This window comes from Mirounga leonina, unplaced genomic scaffold (assembly GCF_011800145.1).
Source record: "Mirounga leonina isolate KUSES-001 unplaced genomic scaffold, KU_Mleo_1.0 Mir_173, whole genome shotgun sequence".
Taxonomy (NCBI): domain Eukaryota; kingdom Metazoa; phylum Chordata; class Mammalia; order Carnivora; family Phocidae; genus Mirounga; species Mirounga leonina.
The window spans coordinates 19,740,865-19,750,360 of NW_023270447.1; the positions used below are offsets into that span (position 1 = coordinate 19,740,865).

A 9,496-nucleotide genomic window follows, 5' to 3' on the forward strand; every position below is an offset into this window, starting at 1 on the left:
AGAGGGAGAGGGAGAAAGAGAGACTTCTAAGCAGACTGCACTGAGCACAGAGCCCAATGTAGGGCTTGATCTCACGACCCTGAGATCACAACCTGAGCCAAAACCAAGAGTCGGACACTTACCAACTGAGTCACCCGGGCACTCCTTTAGCATTTTTATAATGTAAAATATATATTTGATACAAAACAAGATGTAACATCTACTAACAATAGTTCTCCTTAGCCAAATGTTGTATTTCATTTTCTTTGTAGATATAACTATTGTTGGGGATAAGGGAAGGCGCTTTGATTGGCCATTTAAGTCAGTGGTTCTCAAGCCTGGCTCTACTCTAGAATCGTCCAGGGCACTATTAATAAGTGCCAGTATTTAGGCTTCACTTTGGAGATTCTTATTTAAAGATAAACCTAAAACCATTACCACTGTTGATTTTCAAGACACTTACAAGAGATGCTATTGGGATAAATTCACTTCTGGTTCAGTAACTTGTACTTATTGAGAAGATGTCAAGTTTAGAAAAGGAACTTTAGAGATTGAGTAACTACACATTAACCAATTGATCCATGTGTGGGAAATGGTGTAACAACTACATCTGAAATGGGGCTGGTAGAGACACTTGTACATCTTACAGCTCTAAAAGCTGGCTTGGTTCCAGTATTCCCCATAACTACCCTGCAGCCCTTGGGAGGTAATTAACTAATGACAGTAAAGGGCTTTTAAACTGAAACATGTTGTATAAATGCTAAACACAGGAAACACACAGAGGATTTCCACTGATTGCCAATACTTTTCAACAAGAAACAGTTGATGCATTTTTCAGCCAATTTCCCTTTTGCAACTGAAATCTTCCTAATCCTTATTTCAAGGGAAACAAAAAGAGGTTTTTTGTTTTGTTTTGTTTTGTTTTTTTGTAATGCCTTTCCTACAAATCAAAGACCTAAGATTACCCTTTTACTTTCTCAGAAGTAATGTTCCTGCCTTAACAAAACACCACGTGGTAGCGTGGTTTGTGTGAATGGCTGGTTGGTTTGGATCACCAAAGGTGGGTTAGCAAAAGGGGTCATATTAGGTGGTCTAGTACGAGTCCTGGCACCACCCTACACATCATCTCTGGTTTTAAAGCAAACAATTTGTGCACATGGTAGCAAATGCAATAGTATAAAAGAACTTCCAATGCAAAGCAACAGCCTTTCCTCTTCTCCTTGCTTAGCTCCGGTACCCTCTACAGGTGAAAACTCTGGTTTCATCCAGGGTGAGATCATTTGTGTTTCCTTCCACTGCACTCTATTATCTCTCTTCTTAGATTACCAACTTTAGTGAATATCAATTGATTCCACAGTTTGAAAATAAGCATGTATCTCGTACTATCCTTCTCTTCCAAATTTCAATAGCAATGGTAGCTTTTTATTTCCTCTATTAGAACTAAACTTTTATGTTTTCAAATAAGGACTCTAATTTCTATTTCTTTTAATAGAGTATCTATGCGTTTCCTCTTCTATAAAATGAAGGTATTGCCCCCCTCTTCCCATTGCTCCACTTTTCCTCTGCCTTTCATTGTTGTCAGCACCACTTTACCACCAACAAAGTTGTCAATATTTACATTCTGTACTGCAACCACGAAATATTCTTTTCTACTTTGTCTGCAGGTTGACTTTAGAAGTTAAAAGCCTAGGGGCGCCTGGGTGGCTCAGTCGGTTAAGCGTCTGACTTCAGCTCAGGGTCCTGGGATCAAGCCCCACGTCGGGCTCCCTGCTCAGTGGGGAGCCTGCTTCTCCCTCTGCCTACCATTCCCCCTGCTTGTGCTCTCTCTCTCTGACATGTCGATAGTATGTACCCTTGGTTTGATGTGACAAAAATGGACGATCTTTGTGGTGTTCCCTGCAAAACCCATAACCCCAATCTAATCATAAGGAAAACATTAGACAAATCCCCAATGAGGGACATTCTACAAAATACGTGACCAGTACTCCTCAAGCCTATCAAGGTCATCAGAAACAAGGAGAGCCTGAAAAACTATTATAGTCAAATGGAGCCTAGGGAGACAGGATGACTAAATGTAATTGGAATAGAAGACATTAGGAAAAAAGTAAGGAAATCTGATAAAACATGAACTTTAGTTAATGATAATGTATCAACATTCATTCATTATAACAAATGGATAATACTTACATAAGATGCTAATAATAGGGGAACTCTCTATTATCTTTACATTTTTCTGTGAGTCTAAAACTGTTTTAAAAAATATATTTATTAAAATATAAAATAAAGGAAACAAGCCAATATGCTGCATGTATTTTATGATCGATATGAACATTGTTTAATATTAATATGCTAGGATGACATTTTCCATGAACCCAGTGTTATAACCCCTGGGTCTCTCAAATTAGGCTATTTCTAGCATCAAGGTCAAATGGATTGCCTTTTCTTCCACTCTGTTAACTGCTTATATTCATGCCTGGATGTAGTTTGCTTCGTGTGTGGCCTATGACTTCATTGTTCAGAATTTGCTTTTTCTCAAGTTTCTAATTGCCATTTTATCTTGTATATTCTCGGCTGTGGTACTTTCTGCCTAATCCAACCATAATCTTCCCCTTTTACCTTTCTATCTTTCAGACATTTTTTTTTTTAAATCTCCACTCCATTGGCTTCTACCCTTTCCCCTCACACACTTTTTTTCGTACTTGTTTATTTTTTTTTTAAGATTTTTTTTTTTTAATTTATCTGAGAGAGAGAATGGGAGACAGAGAGCATGAGAGGGGGAGGATCAGAGGGAGAAGCAGACTCCCTGCCGAGCAGGGAGCCCGATGCGGGACTCGATCCCGGGACTCCAGGATCATGACCTGAGCCGAAGGCAGTTGCTTAACCAACTGAGCCACCCAGGCGCCCCTGTACTTGTTTATTTTTAATCCAGGGGAATCTTAGCAGGGAGGCAAGTGCACATAGCCTCACTCTCCTGTCTTGAAAGAGAAGCTTCCTTCACATTTAGTATAGTTTCATCCGCAGTCCTGATGAAGAGTGAACTAGCTGGGATCAGGCTTAAAGAAAGGAAAGTAGCTTCTTCTCCGAGAAAACACCGAATGGATGACACTGGTGCTGGCGGAGGGCCCTGGACGGACTGGGGAACCTGGAATGGGTGGCAGTAGCAGCCCAGCTGAGGTCTCCACCATAGTGGGGGCCCCTGGCAGGGCCGAGGCCAGGACTGCAGAGCTGGCGGAGGCAAGACTGAGGACAAGGAGTGGATCCCTGTCACCTAGCGGGGCCACCTGCTCAAGGACATGAAGATCAAGTCCCTGGAGGAGATCTGTCTCCTCTTCTTCCCCATCAAGGAATCTGAGGTCACGGACTTTTTTCCTGGGGGCATCCCTTGAGGACGAGGTTTTGAAGACGATGCCTATGCAAAAGCAGCCCTGTGCTGGTCAGTAGACCGGGTTCAAGACATTTGTTGCGACTGGAGATCACAATGGATACCTCAGGGTGTCAGTGCTCCAGGCAGGTGGCCACTGCCATCCGTGGGGTCATCCTCCTGGCCAAGCTTTCCATCATCCCTGTGCAGCGAGGCTACTGGGGGAATACGGTCGGCAAGCACCACACTGTCCCATCCGAGGTGACCCGCTGCTGTGGCTCTGTGCTGGTGCGCCTCATCCCTGCCCCCGGGGGGTTGTCTCAGGCCCTGTGACCAAGGGGCTTCTGATGATGGCCAGTAGTGACCAGTGCTACACCTCGGCCAGGGGCTCAACTGCCACCCTGGGCAACTTTGCCAAGGCCACTTTTGATGCCATTTCCAAGACCTACAGCTCTCTCACCCCAACCTCTGGAAAGAGACTGTTCACCCAGTCTCCCTATCAGGAATTCACTGACCATCTTGTGCAGAGGACCCTGGCTCCAGCTGTGGCCGCCACAGTTTTATACAAGAAAAATAAAGTGGGGCACCTGGGTGGCTCAGTCAGTTAAGCATCTGCCTTTGGCTCAGGTCATGATCCCAGGACCCTGGGATGGAGTCCTGCACCAGGCTCCCAGCTCAGCGGGGAATCTGTTTCTCCCTCTACCCCTCCCCCATGCTTGTGATCTCTCACTCTCTCTCTCTCTCTCTCAAATAAATAAAATCTTTAAAAAAAAGAAAGAAAAAGAATGTGTATTAAAGCCTGTTGAAAAAAAACAAAGGAGGCAAGGAAGGAAGGAAAGCATATGGAGTCATACTCTGGCCAATATGTAGTCCTTAAGGAGAAAGAAGTAGTGCATTTGATCAATCGGTGGCCTTCCTGCCACCAGATATTTCTAGAAGCACATTATTCTGACCAACCAGTCCTCATACCTGTTTTTAAAGAATGCTATGAGTGTAGGAAAGGGAATTGTTTTAAAAGGAAGGCGCCTGGATATTTTTCAACAGACCCCTACAAAAAGCACACACTGCTTTGGATTGTCTTGGATGAAGCAAGTGCAAGCTGTACCAAAGAATTACAAAAGAGAGTCCCAGTTGTTGGGTCTTAAAAGGCATTCAAAGATCATCTAGCTCTAATCCCAACCTTTGACTTTTCAGATGAGGACAAGGGGGGGTACTTCTCCAAGGTCACTTAACTAACAAGTGGAAGCAATAAGACTAGAAAATGGGTAAGGTTAACCCAAGGAGTTTTCTGACCCACACCTATGCTGAGTGTTGAATCGCTGTTTTCCACTCACTTCTCTACAATTTCCTCCCCTCCAACCACATCCTTTCGGGAACTCTAAAAAGAGGTATGGAGACAAGGGCAGGATTGAGTAGGAGGATAAGAGGACTATAGCTGGGGAGGGGTCTGTACCATTTTTTTCCAGGGATTAACTTGCCCTGGCTGGGATCAGTGGGCAAAATTACTAACTCTGGAGGCGCCTCCCCCCTTCTTCCTCCACTCCCTCTCCTACTCCAAACCTGCCTGGGAGAGGTAGGTTAGGCTCTAGTTATTTTGACAAAATATGTGCCCTGGCCCTAGAAATGAATGATGCGCTTACAGAAGGTAGTAGATGTCCTGTTTACATAGTACACCATTCTCCCCAAAGTTGTTTTACGACCTAAGTATTCCCACCGATACAAATTATTAAGGGAAGAAAGGTCATAATTTTGTGATTTCAGTTCAGTAATTAATGTAAAACAAAGGAATTTTTTTTCCCAAACCGCTTAATTTCTTTGTTGTTTTTTGCTTCAAGAAACTGGAGAGGAGAAAGAAAAATGTTTACTTGACTTTATTTAATTTTTAAAGCACAAAGTAACAAAGAAGAGGTCCTACTGCATGTCCTTTAATTGTCTTCTGCAACTCTACTCAGACATTTTCCCGCAGGACAACCATTAGAATACCTGTGGAGGATGTAACTGCAGAGCCTAAGAACAAAGCCATATTCAGTCGTCTAATGACAGCTCCTGGTGCTAATGTGCCATAACACCCCTCCGAACCCCTTGTTGAAAATGCACCACCCCTTCCTAGAAGTCAGCTCTGTGAGGTACAGAGATCTCGCGTCCGCATGGCTCCACTAATTCTCATTCTTTTTTCTGAAAACGCAGAAGGACGGCTGTGACTCAGCAAAATTTCTTATTTATGAGGGACAGCCTTTGTCTCCCTTAGCAACTTCTCTCCAGCCTTCCAGATTCTTGTCCTTTGAGCTATACCTTGCCAGAGAGTTAGAAGGTTCAATACCAGAATCTTCTAATTTTTTACTTAAGAATTTTGGCAAGTGTGAGTTTAAAAATGAAGTCTCTACATTAGAAAAATTCATTTTGAGGTTGAAATGAAATAGTCAAAACTCTCAAAAAGTTCACCCTCCAAACCAACAAATGCCTAAATAAGGATGATGAGACAGCACTCTAAAAGCTATTTAAAAATTAAAATATGTGGTTGACATGCAATAGCTGGTTATTATAGGCCTACTGATAACATCAAATGTGCTATTAATAGGGATTAAATATTGGTGTTAAAATATATTGGGGGACATGTTGGGAAATCAGAATACAGACTGGGTAGTAAATAATCTTAGAGTACAACAATTTAGTTACATTGCTACGTTATGACGGACACATAATACATCTCTTTTAATGCACCAAAGAAAACTCGCAGAATGAGTAAAGGGTGGGTGGTAGTTAAAGCAATAGGCACAGGGGCACATGGGTGGTGCAGTCCATTAAGCATTTGACTCTTGGTTTCAGCTCAGGTCCTGATCTCAGGGTTGTGGGATCGAGCCCCAAGTCAGGCTCCATGCTCAGTGTGGAGTCTGCTTAAGACTCCCTCTCCCACTGCCCTTCTTGCCATCTCTAAAATAAATAAAAAAGTCTTTAAAAAAAAATAAAGCATATAGGCACATATATAGCTAGAGTTTAGATCCTAGCTCTCCATTCAGTTCAGTGAACTTGGAAAGTTTCTTTATCCATAAAGTGGAAACAACAATGGTGACCAATTCATAGGGTCATTGTTCTAAGAACTAAATGAAAGAATCCATTTAGCACATGGTGCCTGATAGTAGTAAGCACTCCATATATGCTTTCGTTATAACTCTTGACAGACTTTTATAGATTACTTATTTAGGGAAAAGGTATTCTGGTAAAAATGGTAAGCAGAAATCTGATGTATTCTTTTTTCTCTACATTTCTCAATTAAGTTTCTTTAAAAGGGGAAAAGGGTTTAAGATGACTTTCAGAGTCACTGCATGAGGACATATAAATATAGCAAATTCTGTTATCCAAGGCAATAAGAAAAAGGGGTGCTTTGTTTAATCCAATACTCTAACTAACACACAGTTGACAATTTCCAAGGAATTGAAATAATGTATGCACTCGGTATAAAAACTGCACTAATCACTGTTTAATCTCATTCTTTTTTGTGGGGTTTTTTTTTTTTTTGACATTTCAAAAAATAATTCATGGACTTTATTAAAATTTAAATATTTTGCTCTGTGGAAAATACCATTAAGAAAAGAGAAAGGCAAGCCACAGATTGGGAGAAAATATTTGCAATGCACACATCTGACAGAGGAGTTGTATCTAGAATATCAAGAACTCTTACAATGCAGTAATAAGAAGACAACCTGATTTTTAAAAAAAGGGGGAACATATTTCAACAGGTGCCTCCTAAAATAAGATATACAAATGGCCAAAAGCTTATGAAAAGATGTTCCACACCATGTATCACCAGGAAAATAGAAATTAAAATGATAATGATGTACTATTGTGCATCCAATACAATGGCTCTACTTAGAAAGATCAATGTGTCAAATATTGAGAAAATTGTAGAGTAGCTGGAACTTGGCCACACTGCTGGTATGAATGGAAAATGGTACAAACAACTTTGGAAAACAGTTTGGTGGTTGCTTATAAAGTTCATACCCAACAGAAATAAAAATATATGTCTACATGTAGACTTCTACACAAATGTTCATGGCAACTCTATTCATAATAGCCCCCAATTGGCAAAAATCCACATTTTCATCAGCAGTGGAATAGCTAAACAAATTGTGGTATATCCTTACAACGGAATAGGACTCAGCAACACGCAGAAATGAACTATTGATGCAAGCAACTCTGTGGATGAATTTCAAAAACATTATGTGACATGGAAGAAGCCAGACTCAAGAAAGTACGTACTATCTAATTCCACTTGCATGAAATTATAGAGAATGTAAACTACTCTACAGTAACAGAGAGCAGAACAACAGTTGCCCGGGGCCAGTAGGTTGGTGACCCGTAAAGTGACATGAGGAAATTGTGGAGGTGATGGAAACACTGTATACCTTAGCAGTGGTATCAGTTACATGGAGGGATACTTTTGTCAACACTCACAGAACTGTACGCTTTCAATGAGTTCAGTTTTTTGTATGAAACCATATTTCAATTAAGTTAATTTTAAACAGAAGTACTAATACAGTTTATCTTTAAAAAATAGTCAGAGGGGCACTGGGGTGGTGCACTTGGCTAAGCCTCTGACTCCTGGTTTCAGCTCAGGTCGTGATCTCAGAGCCGCGAAATTGGGCCTGCATCAGGCTCTATGCTCAGCATGGAGTCAGCTTGAGATTCTCTCTCCCTCTCCCTCTGCCCATCCTGCTTGCTCTCTCTCTCTCTCTCTCTAAAATAAACAAATAAATCTTAAAAAAAATAATCAGAGCACTGCTAAAATGTCATTGCAGAATTAGTTATAATAGCAAAGAATAGGAAGCAACCTAAGTATTCATTAACAGATATATAGCAAATTCAATTATGATGATGGGGTGCCTGGGTGGCTCAGTTGGGTAAGCATCTACCTTGGGCTCAGGTCATGATCCCGGGGTCCTGGGATCAAGCCCCACATTGGGCTCCCTGCTCAGTGGGGGTCTGTTTCTCTCTCTTCCTCTGTGCACTCTCTTTCTCTCTCTCTTAAGCGAATAAATAAAATCTTTTTAAAAATCAATTATGATGAATCTGTACTACTTAATGCTGTGCAGCCATTAAAAAGATTGAATGGGTGCCTGGCTGGCTCAGTCAGTTTAGCATCCGACTCTTGATTTCAGTTAAGGTCATGATCTCAGGGTTGTGATATCAAGCCCCACATCAGGCTCCACATTGGGCATGGAGACTGCTTGATTCCCCTTCCTCCCCCCTCTAAAAAAAATTTGAAGTAGTTCTATATGTTTAATATAGTTGTTTATGACATATAAACTAAGAAGGTGGGTTACTCAACAGTATGCATAATATGATCTTACTTGCATAAATATATTCTATATACATGTATATATTTATATGCATGAAAATTTCCAAGGGACCTATACTAGTCTATTGAGTGTTTATCTGGGGGATTAACCATGGGGTGAGACATTTACAAAGGGGATTTCCACTTGCCCATTTTTCAATGTTGAATCTTTACAATAAGCCAGTTTTACATGCATAATCAGCAGAAATAGTAATGATATTTCCATCCGGAAAAATAAAAGACAGCTGGAGATGGCCACAACCTTCCAGGCATCATTAGAACACCAATCATTTTGTCCTCTCCAAGTGGGGAAATGCTGAGTAATGGGGATTTCTAACTAGATACCAATAAGCATGGATTTACTGTATGTTGGGAAGGAAAACATTCCGTTGCATTGTTCCACCAACCAGCTGAAGAAAGTGTGCCATTGAATTTGTGGAAGGGAAAATATGATTATCGAACGTGGCAAGGTAGGAAGTTTCCATCCTAATTACTTGACCTATCTTTCCAAGAGAATCAGTCAACATCTGCTAATCTGGGCAACAAACTGAGAGCGTCTGCCTCGCCACCCCTTATGACGATACTCTCTGAGGGTAAAACCGATCAAGATTAGAGCACTACAGCACAGCTTTCTTTGCAGATCCTTGGAATCTTCTGGAGGAAATGAAAATTTTGACAACCCTAAATGCTCAGACGAAACATCCAAGATTCCCTTTACATAACAGGCAATGTCAGGGCAATCCCAAGAAATACGTCTCAATGCAGCTTTGTTCTCAGAAGCGACTTTCAAAATACTGTCGTCTACATGTGTCTTCTCAACT

At 41.2% G+C, this 9,496-nt stretch overlaps 1 pseudogene; it reads left to right on the forward strand.

Annotated features, from left to right (window-relative positions):
* LOC118020410 lies at window positions 1-5,406 on the forward strand (annotated as a pseudogene).
* Window positions 5,407-9,496: the final 4,090 nt, after the last annotated feature.